Source organism: Schistocerca piceifrons, chromosome 2 (assembly GCF_021461385.2).
Source record: "Schistocerca piceifrons isolate TAMUIC-IGC-003096 chromosome 2, iqSchPice1.1, whole genome shotgun sequence".
Taxonomy (NCBI): domain Eukaryota; kingdom Metazoa; phylum Arthropoda; class Insecta; order Orthoptera; family Acrididae; genus Schistocerca; species Schistocerca piceifrons.
Genome location: NC_060139.1, coordinates 101629683 through 101656813, shown reverse-complemented (window position 1 = coordinate 101656813; position 27131 = coordinate 101629683). Strand labels below are relative to the sequence as shown.

The window sequence follows — 27131 nt, the reverse complement described above, 5'->3', positions numbered from 1 at the left end:
TAAACGATGGACCTTGCCCGAATGGGGCTGTGTGCATGCCTTAATAACACAGATAGCCATACTGCATGTGCAATCGCAACAGAAGGGTATCTGTGGGAAGACCAGACTAAACTGTGGTTTCTGAAGAGGGACGGTGGGCTTGTAAGTAGTTGCAGTGACAGCAGTTTGGATGAATGTCTGATCTTGCCTTGTAACATTAGCCAACATGGCCTTGCTGTCCTGCTACTCCAAGTGGTTGAAAGCACTTCTGGAGGTAAAATAGTTCTCCATTTGGATCTCCATGCAGATACTACTCAAGAGGATGTTATCCTCAAGAAAAACAAAATTGGCATTATATCAAGCAGAGTGTGGTATGTTAGATACCTTAATTGAATACACAGGGCAGAGACTTCAAAAATGGAAATGTATGGTGCAACAATTTTCTGCAAATGGTAATTAAAACTTAATTGAAATTAATAACAATGTGTTTTGCTCCCAGGATACATTTGAAGCATAATACATGATGAAAACAGAATTGTAGTAAAATGTCACAATACAGACACTCAACTGTCAGTTGTTTAACACATGATGATTGTGACCTCCTGGTTCTTGGATGAGTGGAAGGACTGAACCGGAGACTTCAAGGGTTCTATGACAAGCTAGGCTGCAATGTCCTGGACTTGCGCCACAGAGCTGTGAACTGTAGTGTCTCCCTAAATGCCCCAGTGTGCACTACATGTGAGGGGCTGCTACCCTGGTAGCTGTTTGTGTGTCGGGTGGACACAGATTTTTTTTTAGATTAGGCAACTCTCCTTCCATTTGAGATATCAAGAGCTGTAGGCAACCCAGAACTTTAAGTGTAAGGTCCAAAAGAATGCTTCCTACAAGCAAGAGTATTAAAATCCTAATAGTTAACTGCCAAAGCACTCACAGCAAAGTGCCAGAGCTGTAAGTGCTCCTGAAAAGCAGTGAAGCTCACATAGTACTACGTACAGAAAGACCAAGCAAGGTGGCACAGTGGTTAGGAGATTGGAGTTGCATTCGGGAGGATGACTGTTCAAACCCGTGTCCGGCCATCCTGATTTAGATTTTCCGTGATTCCCTAAATTGCTTCAGGCAAGTGCTGGGATGGTTCCTTTGGAAGGGCATGACCGACTTCCTTCTCATCCTTCCCTAATCTGATGGGACCAATGACCTCACTGTTATACAGAGAATGCAAACTAAAACATCTTTAATTGCAAGATGCGTTGAATGATAACAGTGGAAACATTTTCTGTTGTAGTCTTTTAATTAACTGAGATAGTTAAGTTAACCCTGAACAGAAATATTTTGACCTCGTTATAAACTTGGCCACATGACATAAACTCATAAGGTACATATTGCATGGCTTTAAGAATGGTGGTGAGTGATGTTGTTCAAAAATTTACTGATTGAACATTGATATTCTGAAGAACTGACACCCTAGAAAGTGCCATTGACTTCATGCTTAGCTAGCAGCTTAAGATGCAGTTCGTACCCAACAGTTAATCCTCTGGGAATATATAAAGTGGACATTGGTATTGGAGGGGGGGGGGGGGGGGGGGCTTAATAATAATGGTAGGAAAGTGAGGTAGAACTGGTACCACCAGAGTGACATAGCCCAGACTAGCCTAGACTAGTCTCTCCTAAGTATAAAAACGGATAATAAACGACATGGCAATAGAGTAAGGGTCGCAGGGGAGGGTATAAAAAATAACTGGAACAACATGTGACGGCAGCTGCCCACCGAGATCTCACCAGCAAAATGGGCCATTGCGGACAAGCTTCTCCAGTAGCATAAGAAGCTATGTCATTGAAAAGTCTTCCCTATTCCTCCTCATTTACTGTGAGGAAGAACAAATTTCTTTATACAGGTTAGCTAGCAGGTTGCCAGGTCAGAAGGGCTAAGGTAGTTGTTATACCCTGGAATAATCACAACAGATTGACTGACAGTAAAATAACAGATCTTTACTGTTCAACACCATTGCTGAATTCTCTATGAGAAGGGGGAAAACTCTGGTAGTCTATTCACTGACATTAGCTTCTGATGCTACTGTACTTCTAAATGTAATTCCACAATATTACAAATTAAACATGTTTGAAAATGGTACACTTCTACCTGTATATCACACATATGACGTAACTTCAACTAGCTTCAAGGAAGGGACTATCATGACCTTACACACTAGTACACTTGTCACATATGGTTAGCAATATAACAGGAAATAACGGACATAAAATGTGATAATTGCAGCACAAAATACTATCAAAATAGTAGGATAAGTGTAGTGTTGACACAGAGTAAAAAACTTGCATTGCAAAGTGACTTGATAAGCCAACTAACCATAGTAAACACTTCATTTTTTTTTACCTCAGTCTGACACAGTTATTCTGTATTGCTGCTTTAAAGTGAATGGGCGACTGGATCTCAGTGCTGTAGTTCTTGAATAATGTTGAATATAGATTAACTTCTGTTAAATTTGTTACTTTCCTGTTCCTAATACATGTTGTTTGATCTCTGGGTGTAAATAGGTGTAAGATGACATTATAGTTCAATTCAGTGACATGGCAATTGGGATGGTTCCCCCTGATTTACCTGTAATGAAATACTGGCTCTCATAGTGTTGACTCATTGGTCTCATCGAACGGCAGTGGTCGTGGATGACTGGCTTACTTGCCTAGATAATATTTTTTATGTAATACACCCCCACTCCCCCCCTAAGAATTGGGTACAGTAGTCGCACAGTGCATTAAATTCTTTTAATACAATTCATTAGTGGTTATCTCATTCAAAAGGCAGCTAAACAGAGGTGATCCTTAGATAATCAGTAGGTTTCTGCAGTAGTGTGCATTGATCATTAGGGTAGTGAATGTGCAAAAGGCGTAATTGCAACCCATCTTGTACCCAAGCATACATGTGACTAAAGACTGAAAAATCCATTGTAAAGTTATGTGTGTTATCATTACACAAGGCCACAGTTGGCAGCATGCCTTCAGGTGAGACATAAGCAGGTTTTCAGTGACTCGGATGAGTAAGGTACAGTGCAGCAGTACCAAATGCTTGCTAAGTGGCAGTCAGCATCTGTGACTGTTACATGGCTTCATGCATCAGTGCAATCTGTATGAAAGTGTTCTAATTTAGCTGCACTGTGCAGCAAGGGAGGGACACAAGGAAGCATTGATGTGTCTTGCATGTTGAGTACCCAAATATGTCTGCAGATATGTGGACCTGTAATAATGCTTTACTTGTATCAGGCCAGAGTTTGATTTATTTCATAAGGTGTTCTTCAAGTGCACAGGTGTTCTCCAAGTGTAAGGGAGATGCGTTCTAGGAAGGTGTGATCTGACCAGACTAAAAAGTGTAAATCACAATTTGAATTCATCATATCTAAATGGCTTGTAGTAATACATGCCTACAGTTTCTGAAAATGTACACTAGAAGAAAAGTCATCTTTGAAGTGGTAATCATATACTATGGCTGCTGATTTAAGGTCAGAACAACAACTACATAGTCACGGTCACAGGTAATGGGGTTGAAGTTAAATGCTGTGAATGGATTTTCTTCTGAAGCAATTCAAGAATTAGGGCCAGACAATAGAGACAGCATGACAAGGGACTCCTCTTAATGCATACAGTGGTCTGTCTTGCATCGGTCGCAAGGTATATGTGGTGCTATTAGACCAGCCGCTTTGACATCCTAAACTAACTTTCTGACCTTTTGGATGGCAGGCAGTTGTGAAGGCGTCCACCAGGCCAGTAGCAAAAATAGAGGGTGAGAGGAATTCTGTTGAGTTTTTCCTTCCATGATCATTAAGTAACGGAGAAAATACAATCCTTATCTGATTAACAAGAGAGCAGAAAATGGTGTGCATATGGTAACAATTTACTGGTATGCAAGTAGCAGCTCAATACACTGGTATGCAAGTAGCAGGTAACAGTTCAACTTAAGGCCATGTTTCAACAGACAAGTTTTATAAGCTTGGTATGCAGTGTTTTAACTTAGGTCTTACATACAGTAAAGGCACACAGTACAGTGCTGGTTGTCATGAGGCACTGGTTGGGCTTTGGTGACAGTCTCATTGTGTCCAGCTCAGTGGTGGATACAGATAAACCTCAAGGAGGGGGCACTAAAGATATCTTGAGCTACCTTTACTTTTACCGTAACAAAAAATAATCATGCCACATGCGGTTTAAGATTGTATATTTAAACTTATTTTACACATATACAAGACATGCCTTCTTATGATGTAAAAAAGTTACAGTTGTGGTTCTCTTCCTTAAACGATGAATTCTATGTGTCTATTCTTCCTGGAAAATTTTTAATTACATCTTCAGTAGGACAACCAATGTCAGCGTGAGTGTTCAACAGAGCTAAGCCATTAAGTCGATCATCCATTGTCAACTTCAGCCATGTAGCAATAGATGCAGGTAGACAAGCAAATATTTTGTGCAGCATGTGCGAAGTAGTATAGTCCGATCTAGGACAAACAGACAATGCTTGCATAACAGAATCATGATCATTAAGGGCATTTATGCTCATTTGTTTGTATTGAAGAATCTCTCCCATTAGTCTCTTTTTAATCAGAAAGAGTGACTATTCTCCAAAGAATGGTAGTTGAGTTACTATTCTCCAAAGAATGGTAGTTGAGTTAAGCATTGACTCAATTTATGTGCAGGTCATTACCATCATGTTTCAGTAATAGTGAGGGCAAAAGTATGTTGAATATTAAATGATAAATATTTTCTTCAGCAAAATGTTCTCTTATGTTGGTCGTAACATGGTCCAGTGTTGGGGGGGAGGGGGGAACAGTTCTTTTCCAATATGTCATAGCACCATCATTATGATCACAGTTTTCCATTTTCCCTGTGTCATTGTCTGCCTGTAAGACAAGGAACACTCATCTCCATGTCTAACTCTCCCATAACTGCCTTCGCCTCTTCAACAATACGAGCAAAGTGTCTGTCAGCATTAGCTCTCATGCCATTATACACCTTGAACGTCAAATCTGATTTTGCTTTTGCAATCACGACGTCCAAGCTAGGGTCTTGTAAGACGTTACTGACTGGATATGTTATGCTCATAATGTCACTCAGTGTAAACAGAGTCATAATAAACTCGCAATTAGAGAGAGCTCGAAGGAGAACGTTAGCTTTGGCAGCAGTTATGCAATCCCTCCAACACTCTATTTCTTTAAGAACCTGTTCCAAGATCAGCTGTGAATTGAATAACAGCATCATGTCACTCAACCCATCTCGTTTGACAATGTGACTCCAGTGAGAGTTTTAGGTGACTCTTCAATGTTGCGAACCACTTGCTAGACACTGTAAAGAACAATACTACTTCTTCAGTAGTACCAAGTGAGTTTCTCACACTTGTAACTTTGCAACTGCGAGAGACAGTGAGGCTGAGCTGATGACTTTGACACTAATCTAATCTAACCTAACAGTGCTACTTGTGCGTAGATAGCTTTCTTTTTTATTGTAGCCACAGCTCCTTTCACTTCTGACATATTAACTGAGCAACCACCACAGCCTATACCCATACAGTTCTCCAGTGACAGGGAAAGGCTTCCCATTCTCCTCAGAATCATAGTACCTATTACTTCGCCAGTAATGCTACGCTCTTCACCCTGACTCTCTTGAGGCTCATCATCAATGTTTCCAGTACAATAATTGACTTTATGAATGTCAATGAAATCCAAAAATCTTTCATTTAATTTGCCGTCACCATCAACATATATTGCAGCTAAACTCAGTAGGGCGATGAGCGCTATGTCCGCAGTCTCATCAAACATTATACTGTAATAACGAGAATCGATTTCCTCCAGTATTCTCCATATGTTTCACAGTATGAATTAAGTTCATTATATGTTGTTTTACTTATGTAAGTGGCGTTCACTTTAGTGGTCTCAAGGTGATGTTTTAGTTGCAAGTCTTCAGCGTCAATTCAAAATCTTAGAAGAGCTCTATAGTTTCCCTCATTACTCACTATACTTTCATTATCATTTTCGTTTTCTAATAGACTCCCATCATCTCTATGCCCCTGCAGAGGAATATTTTGCTTTCCAGAAAATATGATTGTTTTTATTATAAGTACAAGATTTTGTATTATAAGTACAAGATGGTATGTTTTCCCTAATGCTTTACATTCTTTGTCTTGACAATTGATTTATGATCTCAAGTTCATGGTTGTCTCGTGTCGCCAAAAATAATTTTGCATCTGTTGACGCTTCAGCATGGTACTTGAGCTGATGGTGGGTCTCAATGTCACCATCTTTACCAATAAGTTGGCAAACTTTGTTAGTGGTTCAGGCACAAGTTTCTTGGTGATAATGGATTTCTTACCTCCAACCATTTTATTATTCTTCAAAGTTGAACAATTAATGCAAAGAAGTCCCTTTTTAATTAGTGAGAACAGCAGCCATAGATTCTGTTCAGAGTCATTATCGTGCACCAGTCTGCGCCCCTCTTGTTGTGCTCAGAATTAGTAAAGATATAACCTTTTTCAGGTTTCCTTGGAGCTGTGAGAAGCCTGTGTTTTATATCATCACTAATATTTACTGACGCTAATAATAGTAGGGCAAAGAGAGCGTCAACCCATATTGCATTGTTGCCAAATTTATTCAAGATGGCGGATCCAAGATGTCAGTGCAATGACGTCATAGCAGGAAGTTCAAATTTTGGCGAAAAGAAATGTCAATTGGGCCACTTTCACTAACCTAATAAAATGGCGGGAAAATAGCTCACTTGGGCTACCTCCACTAACCTAAGTCATCCGATCGCCACCGCTTTCTTGGTATTGACAGGAAAAGGACTCATCAGCCTGTGCTTGGCTGCTGTATAGGATGGAAATAAGTATTTATTTTGCATGCAGCGTTTATTTAAACAATTTGAGTTGTCATACGCAGTAGCTCCATCCGGTGTGTTCACCATGAGGTCCAGAGTCCAACTGACCTAGTACACAGTACTGCCACCAGAGGGTACTGTCGTACTATAGTGGTCTGGGGAAAAACGGCGGGAAAAGGACTCAGTCCTTGTCGAGCTGCTTGGCAGAAGAAGGAGTGTACTGTATTTATTTTGTAACAATTTATTTAGGGACAGACGTGACATAGTTTATTTATTACACTGATATGAAACACTCACCCTGGTGTGCTTGGGGTCACAGTAAATAGTCTACAGACCTGCAAATTACTCGTAAACCACCGGAATAATGCAGTACACTGATGTGCAGACATAAAAACAACTCGTAAATTGTCAAAATAATGCGTGTAAAACACTTTGCAAACACGCTCACTAAATGTAAACTGTCGAAATAATGCAGTACACTGGTGTGCAGACTTGAAAACAGCTCGTAAATTTTCAAAATAATGCATGTATAATACTCTGGAAACAGGTTTGCTAATTTTAAACTCTCGAAATAGTGCATTGCACAGCCTGTAGACCTATAGACTATTCGTAAGTCACCGAAATAATGCAGTACACTGATTTACAGACACGAAAACAACTCGTAAATTTTCAAAATAGTGCTTGTAAAATGCTATGCAAACATGCTCACTAATTGTAAACTGTCGAAATAATGCATTGCACAGCACACAGACATGTTTACAAAATAATGCAGCAGACACATCCACTACTTGTGAAATTATCAAAAAATAATGCATATGTAACACTAAGCAAACATGCTCACAAGGCTTAAACAGCCGAAAATAGTGCAGTGCGCAAACACTCATTGCACGTAAAAATGCTTTTGAACTATAGGTAAGAAATTCGATCATGCCATATCAAAGAAATGTTCTCTACAGAGCTCCAAGGCACGCACACGGGCGGTGCGTTCACACCAGTCCCATACATGAGATGCCCCTGGGCTGCCCGCTGCCCGCTCGTATTTACCATTGCTGGTGTGATGCCTTTCTACCTGTGGCCCAGCGAAGACCTAATTGATGAGTGACTCACCATTGCAGGTGCAGATAAAAGGTTGTCAGTGTTATATTGACATCACAGCTCTATGTATATAGGAGCCAAATCTTCCTCTGGACACGCTATAAAAATCTTTTGCAATGCTTCCCAGAATAGCACAGGATGCGTTCTTCCTAGCGGTCCTAATGGGACAGCACATCCATTACACATCAATCCCTGTCTTGTATACTTTTATGATGTATATGTACAAGAATTATCAATGAATGAACATACTGCACAGTCATCTATCTACATTTGTGTTGGTCCTCGCAAAGTAGAGGAGCTGTGGTTTAGCGATGATACTGATGTTGGGGAGCATGCTGTCGCATCAGTGGTCAGTGTTGAAATTACTGTAAAATTGCTCACACTATAAACTGTGATGCTTATTATTACAGTACGTCGATGGTGTCTTTTCCATCCCATTCATCCACTGGTATGCTCTTTTTTACCACATAATGATTGACTGGTATCGCTTGTTTGAAATGGAGAAAGAGTCTTGGTGGAGGGGGTGACCTTGGGATGGCTAGTACCAAAACAGTGATCATGTACATGACTGCAGTATGAGGAATCAGTCGAAACGTACACTGAGTCACGAGGTATTCTGTCACTGTGACGGATGAGTTTAAGTCTAGAGGCCATCAATCACCTTCAGACAGCAGTTTGGAAATGCTCCACAACGTGTGTGTGTGTGTGTGTGTGTGTGTGTGTGTGTGTGTGTGTGTGTGTGTGTGTGTGTGAGTGTGAGTGTTTTATGGTAGCAGCAGCAACAACTTGATTTACACCATGCGACGTCTAGCTTTCTGTGAGAGGTAATGGATCAGAATGTGTTAATGTCAGTTTAGAGCCTGACACAGAGCTCGAAGTCATGAGTGAAAAAACAAAATCTATGGCAGTGTGCAAAGCATGTTACAGCAGAGAAAAAAAAACCAACACAGGGTTACAGGGTGCCTCTCTTGCTACTGATAGTATAGTGTGTGGGATACAATTATCCTCGTACAGTACAGTCGATGAAACTTTACACATATTTAATAGGATTGCCATATGTGCTCGATGCCGGCATGCAGACGGTATTTGTTTTCTATATATGGGAAGAGGGAGATGCGGTAAAAATCTTATTGAGTTCTCTATCGGAAGAGGTTAGCAGAGCTTTTATAGTTTGTGAATTTTCTCTGTTTGATGGTACAAAATAACGATGATACAGTGTTGGGGTGATAGACATGAATGAACCCTGAGGGGGACAGATCTGCTTTGGACTGCAGTACCTGTATGATGTTGAGTATTCCTAATTTTCGTGATAAGAAACATTACCGTAACTGTTCGTACTCTCTTTATACTACCTCGTGTTGCAGGAGCGGGCTTCATTTGTTGCCAACCTTACACATCGTGCACGGTTGGCGGGGCTACAGCAACATGTTCCCATTTCCTTTGAAGGGTCAAAACACGGTCCTGTCACACTAAGTCAGCATAGCCTGTTTCTACATGGACTGCAGAATGTGGTAGATATACATTATGTGATCAAAAGTATCTGGAACTCCCAAATAGGTGCATTGTGGTGCCACCTACAGCCAGGTACTCCATATCAGCGACCTCAGTAGCCATTAGACATCATGAGAGAGCAGAATGGGGCACTGTGCGGAACTCACTGACTTCAGATGTGGTCAGGTGATTGGGTGTTACTTGTGTCATATGTCTGCATGCAAGATTTCCACACTCCTAAACATCCCTAGGTCCACTGTTTCCAACGTGATAGTGAAGTGGAAACACAAAGGGACACGTACAGCACAGGAGTGTACAGGCCGACCTCGTCTGTTGGCTGACAGAGACCGCTGACAGTTGAAGGAGTCGTAATGCATAATAGGTAGACATCTATCCAGACCATCACACAGGAATTCCAAACAGCATCAGAATCCACTGCAAGTACTATGACAGTTAGGCAGGAGGTGAGAAAACTTGGATTTCATAGTCGAGCGGCTGCTCATAAGCCACACATTATGCTGGTAAAAGCCAAATGCAGCCTCGCTTGGTGTAAGGAGGGTAAACATTGGATGATTGAACAGTGGAAAAACGTGTGGAGTGACGGATCATGGTACGCACTGTGGCAATCTCATGGCAAGGTGTGGGTATGGTGAATGAATGGTGAATGTCATCTGCCAGCGTGTGAAGTGCCAACAGTAAAATTCGGAGGTAGTTGTTTTATGGTGTGGTTGTGTTTTTCATGGAGGGGGCTTGCACCCCTTGTTGTTTTGCGTGGCGCTATCACGGCACAGGTTGGTTTGGCTGTTTTGGGGGGAAGAGACCAAACTGCAAGGTCATCGGTCTCATCGGATTAGGGAAGGATGGGGAAGGAAGCCGGCCATGCCCTTTCAAAGGAACCATTCCGGCATTTGCCTGGAGCGATTTAGGGAAATCACGGAAAACCTAAATCAGGATGGCCGGACACGAGATTGAACCGTCGTCCTCCTGAATGCGAGTCCAATGTGCTAACCACTGCGCCACCTCGCTTGGTCCATGGCACAGGCCTACATTGATGTTTTAAGCACAGAGTCGTGACGTGAATCCTGTAGAATACCTCCGGGATGTTTTGGAACGCCAACTTTGTGCCAGGCCTCGCCGACCGACATTGATATGTCTCCTCAGTGCAGCACTCCGTGAAGAATGGGCTACCATTCCCCAAGAAACCTTCCAGCACCTGATTGAATGTATGCCTGTGAGAGTGGAAGCTGTCATCAAGGCTAAGGGTGGGCCAACACCATATTGAATTGCAGCATTACCGATGGAGGGCACCACGAACTTGTAAGTCATTTTCAGCCAGGTATCCGGGTACTTTTGATCACATAATATAGTTTTCTCTGATTTCTACTCAGCTCCAACTTAAATTGTAATGATCACATGCTCAAAGCTGCTGGGATGGCAACACAGAGTCTAAGGAGCAGTTGCAAGATGCATAAGGACTACCTAAAACCACATTGGAATTTTGCTGTAGCAGATAGGTTCCAAAAAGGTGGCTCGTTTTGAGATATGAGACTGCCAGAAATTTGATTCACTAGTAGCTGTAATCATTAAAAGACTTCTCACAGGGTCAAACGCAGGTATTTGGTTGATTGGAAAGACTTGATTCCAAATCACAGAGCATTTCTACCAGAAAGTGTAGCACTAGAGATCTGAAAAGCTACTGTACCTTTCTTACGACCTCAATCAGCACTATGTCTACTGTATGTGATTATTCTCAGTCAACCATCACCTATAACCCAGAGGATATATCACAGAACCTCTGACATGGCATCGGGACAGAATGTGTTACAAATACTGGAGAAATATCTAATGGCGGCATGAGGGAGCTGTGAATACCGGCTTTATACTGTGTTCCTTAGCCAAATCACTTTCTAAATTCAGTGATTTTATTACGAGCTTACACCTTCGAGGACATGTAACCGCACTGTTGGTACGTTAATATACACTCCGGAGATCAACATCTACCTTCAGTGTTGCGGTATTTGCCTGGAAAACCCATTTCATTTGGAGATAATGCCATACCACAATTTATAAGACTTGTATAGTTTTTAACATGGATATCATTAACAATATTTGTGAGCACCTGTAGAACCTAGGACGCTTGTGACAGTAAGAGAGTAGTTGTGATCGTGTTGTTAACATCTGGCGTCATGTAAGACTGTTACGTTTCTCTTTCTAAGACACTGTGGTGCCACTCGCAAGAAAAACTTTTGAGACATGTCCATCCATAGCTGGTTTTCACTCAGTATTTTTTCGTATGACTAGCAATCAGTTATTGACGAAGTATTATACTTAGTAGTAGGGGATACATGATAGGTTCGCCTTGAGCATCAGGCATATAAAGTTTGTGTGTGTGTGTTCCATGATGTGCAAAGAAACTGACTGTCCTGTCATAAGGGAAGGTGTGGATTTGACGTGGAATCATGCAATAGCTGCAAAGGGAATGGATGATTTTGTTTTTTTTTTTTACTTGGAAAAGTATGTGAGGTCGTAAGAATGGTACAGATGTTTCTATTTCCAGAGCCACAGCCATTAGCAGTGGTTATTTCTGATACTTCACTCATTGTCAAATGTCATCCGATTGAGACTGCAATCGTGATATTTAACTGTAATATAGCGATCAGATATGTATGTGGCCTGTTTCCTAGGACGATTCTGTCTGGGTGTGCTCGGCGTGCAGCAGCAGTGGCCTCTGGTGGGAGTGATTCACATTTGTGGCTAATGGCAGGAGCTGGCCAAACGGAAAGGCCTCTTGTGGTACAGGAATGTACCTGACCTAACTGAGTCATCCTCTAGACGGCTGAATAGCGAACTAATACTCAGTATGTGTTGGGCAGCCTTCGTGATCGTGTGTGTTCTCTGTGGAAATTTGAGAAGATTCAATATGGACGTGTGTTTGCATTGGACCATTATTCCCTCCCATGTAAATTGTCTGGTTGACTGCTTCTTCACATTTACTGTCTTTGTGTGGTTGAGAGAACACCGATTGTGGTGTGTGCATCTAGCAGGTGAAAGGCAGGTGGAAGACGCATTTGTTGGTTCTCTAGACATGAGAAACACCTTAGTTGACTTTGTAAATTGTAAGAATGATTTGGAATCTATTATATCACCAACATCGGTATTTGCGAGAAGTAATATCAGTTTCCTCTATTTTTTCAAGTTTTCATGTAAAGATCTTCACATGTGGGATAAGTTTCTAGTTACTCAGTGGCTTACAGCACGCTGAACCTCGCTAAAGTTTTGGGTTTCTAGAGAAATAATTTCCAGTCTATATCTTCAGAATTACGATGTGCAAGCGATCGGTAGCAGATTGCTAAGTGCTTGATATCGAAAAGTATCGCGAAAATAATATGATATTCTGGTAAAGCATGTGAAAATACATATGTTCTTGTAATCCCGGTGTTTGGAGATGGGTGTAGCAAGTAAGCAGGTAGGGGCCAGAAACAGTAATGCCTTTGTGCCGAGGGGAACTGACCCAGCCTTTGTACAACAGTCTTCTCAGTATATGCACGAGTGTCTGTTGGTCAATAGATATATGCAGGATGCAGAAGTGATGATTTTGTATGGCGCAGGATATGGTACGTGGAGATCATTCTCACACTGAAATATTCAAGCTTCCGTCATTAAAGGCAGAGTAGTGTAATTGAGGAAGTGTTTTTCTGTATTTGACGATCTGTAGACCACTTTTACAGGGTTTTTACTGTCAGTCCAATGTGGCGATCTGTTTAGATTAGATAAGATTTACTTTCATTCCAATTGATCCGTAGTGAAGAGGTCCTCCAGGATGTGGAACATGTCAGAAAAACAATACATGACAAATATTTACAGCTAAAACAAATAAGCTTATGTACCATTCCACAGGTCCCAAGTGGAATGATCATCATTTTTTAATGAACACTATATGAAAGTCATTTTACAAATACTAATGCACTGAATTTAAAATAAAAAAGTTTTTTATTTATTTATAAGGTAATAAACATGTAATACAACTACTATAATACTTATTTACAATGAACACATTACTGCACTGAAATGGTGCAGAAATTAGATTGTACTTAACACACACGCACACACACACACACACACACACACACATTTACAATGAACACATTACTGCACTGAAATTGTGCAGAAGTTATATTGTACTTATATATATATGTACAAAATAGTGTTGCCGCTGAAAGTCTCATCTAAAGAAAAAAAGGCGGACAGTACCCACACACTGGCAGAATCAGTAATTTGGTGGGTAAATTCAGTAAGAGCCATTCAGAATGCTCCATTCATTCACAAACATCCTTTGTGTTGGGACATAGGAGCCTCTACATAGTGGTGAGCACGTTTGCCATTTCGGAGACGTTTGTTGAAAGCACGACCTCACTATTTCCAGCAAGGGTAACACATGATGGACGGGGTGCCTCATTAGGACCATCAGAAAGAATGCATTCAGTGTTATTCTGGGCTATATTCGTGAACGGTCCTGTTAGGACAAGAATTTCCATGCAGACTAGCTGAGACATCACGAAAGCTCCTACAAAAGCAGCCGTTAACTATTCCTGCGGCACTTTACTATTTCCGGTAACGGACTGATGTTTAATGGACGGACTGTCCATTTAGGATCACTAGGAAGAATGCATCCTGTGCTAATCGGGGAAGCATTGCAAAAGATATCTATACCGCATCCAGAGGGAGACTTGGCTCTTATTTACATAGATCTGTGACGTCAGTTTAACACTGACAACCTTTTATCTGTGCCTACAAAGGTGAGTCGCTCATCAATTAGGTCTTTGCTGGACCTCAGGTAGAAAGGCATCGTGCCAGCAATGGTAAACACGTGCGCGCAGCCCAGTGGCATCTTGTGTATGGGACCAGTGTGAACGAGCCGCCCGGTGTGCGCGCCTTGGAGGTATGTAGGGAACATTTCTTTGATACGTCGCAGCCGAATTTCTTACCAATAGTTCACTGCATTATTTTCGGCTGTTTAAGCGTTGTGAGCGTGTTTGCATAGCACTACACATGCATTATTTTATCACAATTTCATGAGTAGTGGGTGTGTCTGTTGCATTATTTTGTGAACATATCTGCATTATTTCGACAGTTTATAATTAGTGAGCGTGTTCGTGTTTGCATAACATTTTACAAGCATTATTTTGACAATTTACGAGTTGTTTTCGCGTCTGTACATCAGTGTACTGCATTATTTCGGCGATTTACGAGTAGTTTGCAGGTCTGGAGGCTATGCAGTGCATTATATCGACAGTTTACGATTAGCAAGCGTGCTTGCAGAGCATTATACAAGCATTATTTTGACAATTTACGAGTTGTTTTCCCATATGCACATCAGCGTACTGCATTATTTCGACAGTTTACAGTTAGTGAGCTTGTTTGCAGAGTGTTTTGCATGCATTATTTTGACAATTTACGAGTTGTTTTCGTGTCTGCGCATCAGGGTATTGCATTGGATGATTTCGGTGTTTAACGAGTTGCTTGCAGCTCTGTAGACTATTTACTGTGATCCCAAGCACATCAGGGCGAGTATTTTGTATCAATATAATACGTGAAATCTGTCCCTAAATCAATTGTTCCAAAATAAATAAAGTACATTTCTTCCTCTCTCCAATAGCTGGACACAGACTGAGTCCTTTTCGCGCCATTTTCCCAAGACCGCCATAGTATGACAGTGCCCTCTGGTGGCAGTACTGTCTGCTAGGTTAGTTGGACTCTGGACCTTATGGTGAACACGCTGGGTGGAGCTACTGCCTATGACAACTCAAATTGTTTAAACAAACACTGCATGTAAAATAAATACTTATGTCCATCCTATCCAGCAGCCCAGCACAGGCTGAAGAGTCCTTTTCCTGTCAATTCCAAGAAAGAGGTGGCGGTTGGATGTCTTAGGTTAGTGGAGGTAGCCCAAGTGAGCTATTTTCCAGGTTAGTGAATGTGGCCCAATTGAACTTTTTTCCCCACCAAAATTAGAACTTCCCGCCATTTTCTGGGTGCAGGAAGGGGAAGCAGTTAGGTTGTTGTTGTTGTGGTCTTCAGTCCTGAGACTGGTTTGATGCAGATCTCCATGCTACTCTATCCTGTGCAAGCGTCTTCATCTCCCAATACGTACTGCAGCCTACATCCTTCTGAATCTGTTTAGTGTATTCATCTCTTGGTCTCCCTCCACGATTTTTACCCTCCACACTGCCCTCCAATACTAAATTGGTGATCCCTTGATGCCTCAGAACATGTCCTACCAACCGATCCCTTCTTCTAGCCAAGTTGTGCCACAAACTCCTCTTCTACCCAATCCTATTCAATACTTCCTCATTAGTTACGTGATCTACCCATCTAATCTTCAGCATTCTTCTGTAGCACCACATTTCAAAGGCTTCTATTCTCTTCTTGTCTAAACTATTTATCGTCCATGTTTCACTTCCATACATGGCTACACTCCATACAAATACTTTCAGAAACGACTTCCTGACATTTAAATCTATACTTGATGTTAACAAATTTCTCTTCTTCAGAAACGCTTTCCTTGCCATTGCCAGTCTACATTTTATATCCTCTCCACTTCGACCATCATCAGTTACTTTGCTTCCCAAATAGCAAAACTCCTTTACTATTTTAAGTGTCTCATTTCCTAATCTAATTCGCTCAGCATCACCCGACTTAATTCGACTACATTCCATTATCCTCGTTTTGCTTTTGTTGATGTTCATATTATATCCTCCCTTCAAGAGACAGTCCATTCCGTTCAGCTGCTCTTCCAAGTCCATTGCTGTCTCTGACAGAATTATAATGTCATCGGGGAACCACAAAGTTTTTATTTCTTCTCCATGGATTTTAATACCTACTCCGAATTTTTCTTTTGTTTCCTTTACTGCTTGCTCAACACACAGATTGAATAACATCAGGGACAGGCTACAACCCTGTCTCACTCCCTTCCCAACCACTGCTTCCCTTTCATGTCCCTCAACTCTTATGACTGCCATCTGGTTTCTGTACAAATTGTACATAGCCTTTCACTCCCTGTGTTTTACCCCTGCCACCTTCAGAATTTGAAAGAGATTGTTCCGGTCAACATTGTCAAAAGCTTTCTCCTAGTCTACAAATGCTAGAAACGTAGGTTTGCCTTTTCCTAATCTTTCTTTTTAGATAAGTCGTAGGGTCAGTATTGCCTCACGTGTTCCCATATTTCTACGGAATCCAAACTGATCTTCCCCAAGGTCGGCTTCTACCACTTTTTCCATTCATCTGTACAGAATTCGTGTTAGTATTTTGCAGCCGTGACTTATTAAACTGATAGTTCGGTAATTTTCACATCTGTCAACGCCTGCTTTCTTTGGGATTGGAATTATTATATTCTTCTTAAAGTCTGAGGGTATTTCGCCTGTCTCATACATTTTGCTCACCAGATGGTAGTTTTTTGTCAGGACTGACTCTCCCAAGGCTGTCATTAGTTCTGATGGAATGTTGTCTACTCACAGGGCCTTGTTTCGACTTAGGTCTTTCATTGCACTATCAAATTCTTCACGCAGTATCATATCTCCTATTTCATCTTCATGTACATCCTCTTCCATTTCCATAATATTGTCCTCAAGAACATCGCCCTTGTATAGTCCCTCTATATACTCCTTCCACCCTTCTGCTTTCCCTTCTTTGCTTAGAACTGGGTTTCCATCTGAGCCCTTGATATTCATACAAGTGGTTCTCTTTTCTCCAAAGGTCTCTTTAGTTTTCCTGTTAGCAGTATCTATCTTACCCCTAGTGAGGTAAGCCTCTACATCCGTACATATGTCCTTTAGCCATGCCTGCTTAGCCATTTTGCACTTCCTGTCGATCTCATTTTTGAGACATTTGTATTCCTTTTTGCCTGCTTCATTTACTGCATTTTTATATTTTCTCCTTTCATCAATGAAATGCAGTATTTCTTCTGTCACCCAAGGATTTCTAGTAGCCCTCGTCTTTTTACCTACTTGATCCTCTGCTGCCTTCACCACTTCATCCCTCAAAGCTATCCATTCTTCTACTGTATTTCTTTCTCCCATTCTTGTCAATTGTTCCTTTATGCTCTTCCTGAAACTCTCTACAACCTCTGGTTCTTTCAGTTTATCCAGGTCCCATCTCCTCAAATTCCCACCTTTTTGCAGTTTCTTCAGTTGTAATCTACAGTTCATAACCAATTGATTGTGGTCAGAATCCACATCTGCCCCTGGAAATGTCCGACAATTTAAAACCTGGTTCCTAAATCTCTGTATTACCATTATATAATCTATCTGAAACCTGTCAGTATCTCCAGGCTTCTTCCATGTATACAACCTCCTCTTATGATTCTTGAACCAAGTGTTAGCTATGATTAAGTTGTGCTCTGTGTAAAATTCTACCAGGCGGCTTTCTCTTTGATTTCTTACCCCCAATCTATATTCACCTACTACGTTTACTTCTCTTCCTTTTCCTACTATCGGATTCCAGTCACCCATGACTATTAAATTTTCGTCTCCCTTCACTATCTGAATAATTTCTTTTATCTCATCATACATTTCTTCAATTTCATCATCATCTGCAGAGCTAGTTGGCATATAGACTTGTACTACTGTTGTAGGCGTGGGCTTCGTGTCTATCTTGGCCACAATAATGCGTTCACTATGTTGTTTGCAGTAGCTTACCCGAACTCCTATTTTTTTATTCATTATTAAACCTACTCCTGCATTACCCCTATTTGATTTTGTATTTATAACCCTGTATTCACCTGACCAAAAGTCCTTTTCCTCCGGCCACCGAACTTCACTAATTCCCACTATATCTAACTTCAGCCTATCCATTTCCCTTTTTAAATTTTCTAATCTACCTGCCCGATTAAGGGATCTGACATTCCACACTCCGATCCGTAGAACGCCAGTTTTCTTCTCCTGATAATAATGTCCTTCTGAGTAGTCCCCGCCCGGAGATCCGAATGGGGGACTATTTTACCTCCGGAATATTTTGCCCAAGAGGACGCCATCATCATTTATCCATACGGTAAATCTGCATGCCCTTGGGAAAAATTACGACCGTTGTTTCCCTTTGCTTTCAGCCGTTCGCAGTACCAGCACAGCAAGGCCGTTTTGGTTAATGTTACAAGGCCAGATCAGTCAATCATCCAGACTGTTGCCCCTGCAACTACTGAAAAGGCTGCTGCCCCTCGTCAGGAACCACACGTTTGTCTGGCCTCTCAACAGATACCCTTCCGTTGTGGTTGCACCTACGGTACGGCTATCTGTGTCGCTGAGGCACGCAAGCCTCCCCACCAACGGCAAGGTCTATGGTTCATGGGGGGGGGGGGGGGGCAGTTAGGTTATGATCCATTTTATTATATTGTTATGACATAGGTAAATTAGATACCAATTATTCATGAATAAACACTTTATTCAGACTTATAAATGCAATTCTAGTGCACTTAGCACTAAAATGCACACAGTCACAGTCTGCGTTTCTATTATCACTAAGCACTACACTGACTGAAGTCTGTTGTAACTGACAGTAATTGCGGTTGTTCACTTTTTATCGCTTCTAAGTTACCATGACGATTGTAGCTTTCAAAGTGACTACCTGGCAGCAACTCTGTTTCCCTTATAAATGTGGCTCGGTTGTTTCGAGAACATTCACTGCCAGAATGTTCACTTCCAAATTTATGGAGTGTGAACAAACACCTACTGTGAAAGCGACAAGCCAATATCTACATTACGACGTATAATATAAGGGCAAGTTTCCAATGATAACGTCATCCAGCAATTTATGGGTGTGGAACTTTTATTGTCGATTCCGTTCCTTTCTAGTGCATTTGATAGAGGTCCTATATAGTAACAATGCTTTTTTAGGAATCTTCTCGAAAGTCACTATTGCTGGACATATATGCATCAATAGTTAACTCGTATTACAAGTTAGGTACAGGAAACTATTGTTACGTTATTAGTAAAAATATTGTTACAAGTCATGCAACAATATTTTTACCGAGGAATTTCTGTGAATTACTATTATTAATACTTCACAATTAACTGATCACTCTCACTCTTCACTAATCTTCACACTTGCACTTGCAACAACTGGGACTTTTTGCTTACTCATTCTTCAGTCTTAATATTTCTGCTTCTGAATGTAAACTAGCTTCCTGTTTGGTGAAAAGTCCGTATTTATAACGCCATGTAGTGAAGGGTTCTCTGTACAAGAAAAGAGTAGAATATTCGCAATTTTTCTCGAAGAAATGCCAGACAGAATACGTATTGAAGTCACTAGAATGGCTGCGACTTTTCTCGTAGGTATTTGTTAGCTACCTATGCACCAGCCAGTAATGTATAAAATGTACCAGACAGAAACGTATAAAAAACGATGACGCGGATGCACATGCTATATATGAAAGGACAATTAATCGATAACTTGATTCAGTCGAGTCGACTGACAAGAGAAATAGATGAATAGCGTGCAGGCTGACTGGCGGGGGTGGCGCAGGTGGCAGTGCGGGCGTCACTGCCGGGGGTGGGAGGGGATGGGGGGGGGGGGAGTCGCCCTGTGTGCTCCCCGTATGTATCCACCACTGACCCAGCTGTGGTGCGGGCCCAGCATAGCTTCATTGCAAGTATCATTCACTGTTAGAAGAGTGAGATTTCATATGTAATTATGATATTGGAATATGAGAGATTACTCCACCAATTAGTCCTGGGATATGAATGAACCACAAGTTGAATTGTGTAAGGCAAAAACCTTTCACACCAAAATGGACTATTAATTCAAAGAATAATCAAAGACTAGAAGATGGAATCTATAGATTATTGGGAATAAGTGGTCATAATATGAAGTCATAAAATACCTGTGAGTGTAAGTACTAGAATTCAGTTCTTGGAGGTCTTTTCAGATTTGATCAAAACATTTATTGTCACATATTGTACTGTTTTCAAGTGACCTTTGAGTTGTAAAATGACAACGACAGAGCCAGAACTAGAATGTAAGAAGGAACTGTAATTTTGAAAGATATTATACTCCGTTCACCATAAGAATAAACCTGATGTAAACACAAATGCGACTATTGTTCAACAGCGGTAACTCTCGTACACTGTGTTGCTTTGCTCTTGGAAGTAGGCCCAACTTATGTATTAGATATCTTATTACTATGTCACTGTAAATGAAACTTTAAGACATTTTGATGTATTAACAGCCATTGACATTTCTCTGAATCACACTAGAGCTATGTAATTTTTATTTCAAAAATCGTGTACAGTCACTGTCTCTGTAAGCACTACTTGTGCTCTGATTGTCCCGCTGTTCATATGTACCTGGAAAATGAATGACACTTCTTCCTGCTTCGTAGTGAAACACGCACGTGGAACACCGTTAATGGCTAGAAACAAGTTGTTCTTAATGTTTTTCACAACATTACAGAGAAAAATGAGGTTTTATGTTTTTCAAGAAACATGGCATACTAAAAACACGAGATGGTAACATCATTATATTCATAGCATAATTGGTAACATCGTAGATTAATAATATACAGATGGCTGCAGTTCGAAACCCGTTGTGATCTACAGTGTTTTTTGTTCGGTTTGAATATCTAAATCATTTAAATATGAAATTTACCAAAAAATGTGGTAGTTAACTCATACTTAACCATCATTTTTACAAATAAAATGCACATCTACTAGTTTCTAATTACATATCGCATGCAGAATTCTGGTTTTCATTGCAAATACACGTTCTTAATTATTGCTATATTATAAAAGATTGTTAATGATTTTGAAGTTTAGAAAACATCACACAATTGAATTTTTTTGAGAAAAATGAAAAATCAACTACTCTTTGTATGAATATGCACATTGTTTTATAGAACAGATATGGTCTCACATGAACCAGAGTGATAAGCGTCTAGAAACCTGCATTTTTTAACTGTCACCTTAATACTGCAATCTGATCCCAATGGAATTAATCTGGAGCCAAGTTAAGGGATATGCTACGAGAAATAACAAGACATTTAAGCTGGCAAACGTACTGGAACTAATGGACCAAGCTTTGTGACACGTCACTGTTGAGTGATGGCGAAATGCAGAACAGCACGTCACAAAAGAGGAGGAGGATATGTGGACTTTTTGATGGCTTGAGATTCTATTGCTGATTGCTTCATTACCAATATAGCAGCACTTAAATGTACTGGATTCCTCGGAGTCTGTTTTGGAAGATGTTCGGAGGTTAGCAGGCAACTCACTGTAATCCCTTCAGTGGCTTCAATATTTAACTACATGGTGAAATCCCAGCAGTGCGCTTTTATGCCACATGTAGTTCATGCAGAAAGATTACCCTTGTTAAACTCAGGAATTTTCATCACTCTTGTTTTTAATTACAATACTATTTTAGCTAAGATCGAGAGCATGTTATGTTTTCCAGCAGATCACCTAAGAAGCACATTATCTGAGTTTTACGATTATTTCCTTCTGATCAAAAATTAAATGACATTCAAGGCTACAATCTTCTCTGCTCGTCTCTTATTTGTGTCTTAACTACAACTGTTCACATCACTGCAGGTTAGCTCAACTAGGTGGCTGGCCAGTGCTGTCCAAGTTAAATGTGCCGGTAAAGCTGTGGTCCTGTATTATTGCTGAGTTGATGTACGCATAACGCACAGCATAAAACGTATCCTCATTATCGTACTTGACTGTACTCGGGGCAGCTTGGCTTCTGCTCTGCGTGAAATGAAATCCAATGAGGTTCCAGTGAACGTGGAAAAATACATAGTGTAATATTTACATGAGGTTTATTTTTATGATGAATGGAGTATAGTAAATTGATACTCGTTGGTGAACTGATATCAGTGTTTACCATTAGAAATCTGAAACTAGCCTCTCTCCACATGCAAGCAGATTATGAGCAAGATACATGCCAAAATGGCTGGCTTTGTTTAGAACGTGCCCCTCTGCCAAAGATGCCTTTGCAAGGACAGGGAGACTGAATGGAACCCAACAGGAAATGTCAGCTACTTATGACAAATTGGTATCTGATATTCTTTTCCACCTAGTCTTTGTCATACAAGAGCTATCCAGAAAGAAACAGACATTTTAGTCTATTGCGGTCATGGATGGGGCTATAACTGCCATCTTGGTGCCATCACATTCCTACACTTAGTACTCTTCCAGAAGTAGTAGCATGTGGTCTGTGTCTCTGCTGCTTTGCTTTTTGTGGCATGTTAAAATGTGTACTGCAATAGAAAATCTTGCCACTTGTGAGGTGCATTATGTGATTAGTTTTTTGTTGGCAAAAAACTGCAATCCAGTTGTAATCTATCATGACCCTTGTGGTGGGTAAGCAAAAGGAATGATGAGTGAAAGCTGAGTGAGGCAATGGTGCATTGATTTAAAAATGGCCATACCAATGTTTACATTGAGGACTGCAGTGGTAGGTGTAGCCTTGTGACTGATGCACCGGTGATGAAAATCAATGACAGAATTAATGAAAATCACCGTTTCACAATTAAGGAGCTTTCATATCGTATTCTCCAAACTTCACAGAGCTTGGTGCATGAAATTGTGGTGTAGAAGCTTGGTTACCTCAAATTTTGTACTAGGTGGATTCCCAAAATACTAATGGAACAAAACAAGAAACAGAGGTTGGTTGCAGCACTGACCTTTCTCAAAGATTATGAGAAAACTTGTAACAGTGTTATCAATCATATCGTAACCGTGGATGAGACGTGGATGAAGCACGTCAATTGTGAAACAAAAAGGTAGTCGATAGAATGGGGACACACAAATTCTCCCAAGAAACCAAGGAAGTGTTTGCAAATACTGTCAGCAAGAAAGATCATGGCTACTGTGTTTTGGGGCTTTAAGGGAATGATTCTCATTGATTTTCTTGAATGTGGCACGACAATTAACTTAGAGAAGCGAAACTTCCTGGCAAATTAAAACTGTGTGCCAGACTAAGACTCGAACTCAGGACCTTTGCCTTTCATGGGCAAGTGCTCTACCGATTGAGCCACTCAAGCACAACTCATGACCCACCCTCACAGCTTCAATTCTGCCAGTACCTCGTCTCCTATCTTTCAGACTTTGCAGAAACTCTCCTGCAAACCTCGCAGAGCTAGCACTCCTCGAAGAAAGGATATTGTTAGACTGCCCAAGGGGAGAGGAGCAGTGCGGGGGGAATAAGCCCCGGCTCCCTCTCGAAGTGCTTTTGTCCATGTTCTGTGTTTCTACAAAAGGAGCCGTGACACAATGGTCATCAGGACCGTTGATTCCTTTTCTTGTGGTGAGTGTCACATTCAGATCCCTTTATGCACCAGGATTAGTCTCTTCATAAAACAGTGGTAGCAATTGCAGTTGGCAGTTTTCTACAGAGCACTTGCCCGCAAAAGCCAAAAGTCATGAGTTCAAATGTTGGTCTGACAAACAGTTTTAATCTGCCAGAAAGTTTCATACCAGCGCACACTCTGCTGCAGAGTGAAAATTCATTCCGTAACTCATAGAAGTATCATCAAACACTGACAAAGTTAAGGTGGGTGATACGAAACAAGTGTCAGGGAAAACTTAGCACAAAAGTGTGGTTTTTTCACAACACACTTCCACATAGCGAATTGTATCCAAGAGGTCCTATGGGGTTTTGGATGGGAGGTGTTTTGATCAGCCAGCATGCAGTCCAGATCTGGCAATGAGTGACTAACATCTCTTCCCAGTGATGAAGACATGACTTGCCACACAATGCTTTGATACTGACGCTGAACTGCATAATGGTATAAGTGCCTCAATTTGAATGAGGTTACGCTGAAAAATAGCTGAAGAGTGTACCTTTAAAATGTATATAATAACATTTGGTTTGTTTCACATTGTTAATGTTTTATTTCAAATGATGGAAAATACTGGGTGGAATGTAACAACATTACAAAAAGGAAAGTTGCTACTCACCATATAGCAGAAATGCTGAGTTGCAGATGGGTACAACAAAAAGAGTGTCACAAATAAAGCTCTTGGCCAGTAATGCCTTCATCAAAAATAGACCACACTGCCAGTGTGTGTGTGTGTGGGGGGGGGGGGGGGGGATAGCCCTTGTATTGACAGGGGAATGACTGAGAACTACTACCTTGGGCTTTACCAAAACATTAATAAGTTTGGTATACAATGAACTGCATGTTTTACTGCAAAATAATCATTCTTGTCCTCTTTCTGAATCATTAGAGATCTCAATGGAGGTTCAAATCAAGAAGGGACTTCTATGTTTAAATATTGAAGGCGTGACTAGCTTGCCATATCTGAGGGTTATAGCATACAAGTTAAAATTAAAATGGCTATCATATACCAGAGGGAAAAACCGAAAGGCACAGGGCAAAATAATTCTGGTAGTAAGAACGGTTGTTGATGTGAAATACATCTATGAGTCCAGAGGTTTGTAACAATATTATGAAAAGGATAGCTGCTACTCACCAATGTACTCGCTTCGGCAGTACGTATACTAAAATTTGAACGATACAGAGAAGATTAACATGGCCCCTGCGCAAGGATGACACGCAAAATCGTGAAGTGTTCCACAAAAAAAAAAAAAAAAATAGTGGAGATTCTGAGTAGCAACTATATTTTTATAACATTATTACATTCCAGTCTGGATTTCCCATAGTTTAATAACCTAGCTTGATTTATTAATGGTAAAATATTCAACTAATGAGTAGTTCACTATGTACAAGGTTATAAATAATTATTCCTGTACTTGTATATTGGGGTTTTGATTCTAAACCATTCATAGGTAAAAGTCAACAGTTGTGAGGGGGCCTCCTCTTGTGTACCATATTAATATTCAGTATGACAGACAGTGAATTGGTTAACTATATTATGCAAAAATTTCATTTCAGTTTCTGTAATCTGTGCACTTTGGGTGGGAGGCTGCATTTGGCCTCACACATTCTCACCTAGTGTTCTGTGACTGGTTGAGGTGGATGGTGGCCATCCTTGCCATTATGGCTGCTGAGCAGTCCTCCTGTAAATGCTCACAAACACTCAGGCATTTGAGCAGCGTAACTATCTTAAGGAGTATCTCTCATAGCTTGCAAATTTCTCTTGAATTCTCCAGCTAATGCGATGCTATTGTTTCATCACAGAGAAATGTAAAATTCTTTTGAGTGTTACACAAAGTGTGTAACCAGCTTCACAGCTCTTTTATGAAGTCAGTTATACAAAACACTGCACTCTTCATCGCAAACCAGAAGGACAAAGATTTACCTTTGTTGTATATACTATGCAGACAGTACATCGTGGCATTCGGCCTTGACCATAAGCAACTGAGAACTTAGACTGCCCGAGGGGAGAGCGGGGGTGTGAGGGAATAAGCCCCGCCTCCCTGTTGAAGGGCTGCCATCCTATGACCACATTCTGTGCTTCTACGAAAGGAGAACTGACAGAATGGTCATAGGGAACATTGATTCCTTTTCTTGTAGCGAGAGTCGCATTCAAATCCCTTTATGCACCAGGATTAGTCTCTTCATTCATTTCAAAATAAGAGAAAAGAAAACAAGCAATCCACAGCACAAAGCAAATTGGAGTACACAAAGCATTTGGTAGTGGCTATTGTGCAATTGTTTGCTGCAGTTGGCAGTGTAATTCAGGCCCGACCTCTACTGGTATCCTATGTAACTGCAGTTCAAAACACTCCCTAACTAAAACTGCCATGATATAGTGCCCACATAACACTCTCTTTTGCATACAGAGAACAGTATCGTCTTGCAAATAGAGTTGCTGCCAAAGAGTCTAGATGTCATACCTTGTATGAGGGTAGACTTTGCTGCAGCTTAAGTGTTACAACGTAAGGTGTTTATTGTCTGCAGAAGGCACTTACAACTTCCAAACATTATTGTTTCATGAATTACTGCTTCCAACTAATGTGTACTAATGAAAACCCTGGACATGTGTCAACAGTTGCTTTTACAAATGTCACAAAAATATAGTAAATGTGTGATGTGTCTGACTTAATAATTGTATTAATGATCTTTCTGTGACATACATTGCATAAATGAGTTCCTGTTATTAACATATGGGCACATGTCAAGAGAATTTCACTCATTGCTGCAAACTTGATTTTCAGTAGATCTCACCAATGCCTTCACTTCCTTGTTGTGCTTGTACAGATAGTAGTAGTGATGATGATTTGTGGGTGAGGGCACTTATCATAATGGTCATTAGTGCCCTTTACAGATGGTAGACCCAAACAGTGAGGCTTTAATAGAACAGTATTAGATTGTTAAATTGCAAATTTGACCAGGTAAACTGATCTATTAGCAACAGATAGTGGAAACATAGATATTGTAGTTTGTTATGTAAACATCATCAAATGCATGCATAACACATGCTCCCTTTTGCAGGAGCTAATATATGACAGTGTGACAAATATATCTTCATGTTAGTGAAACTTGCATCACTACTGTGGTACTCATCTTAAAATGTGTAGTTGAACTTCTAAAACTAGTAAAACTAGTAAAAATTCAATTTTACAGGCCCAGTTATTGCGTATTTTGCAGGTCCAGTTATTGCTTAGATATTCACTTTGCTCTCGTAGCTTAAACAATATACATAGGAAAAGTCAAAACTTTTGTAACTTTGCAATCCTAATTAGCACATTTACTTATAGTATGGCATAAAGTAACATGTCTACAGAGCAACTCATAAAAACTCCTTACC

At 40.6% G+C, this 27131-nt stretch overlaps 1 protein-coding gene and 1 non-coding gene across 2 annotated transcripts in view; both read left to right on the top strand.

Moving 5' to 3' along the window:
* Positions 1-27131, top strand: part of LOC124777781 — a 196115-nt gene that overhangs the window by 14140 nt on the left and 154844 nt on the right. The gene's annotated exons all lie outside the window — the stretch shown is intronic.
* Positions 24895-25001, top strand: LOC124778152. The gene has a single exon (XR_007015865.1). It is a non-coding gene; the product is annotated as a U6 spliceosomal RNA (small nuclear RNA).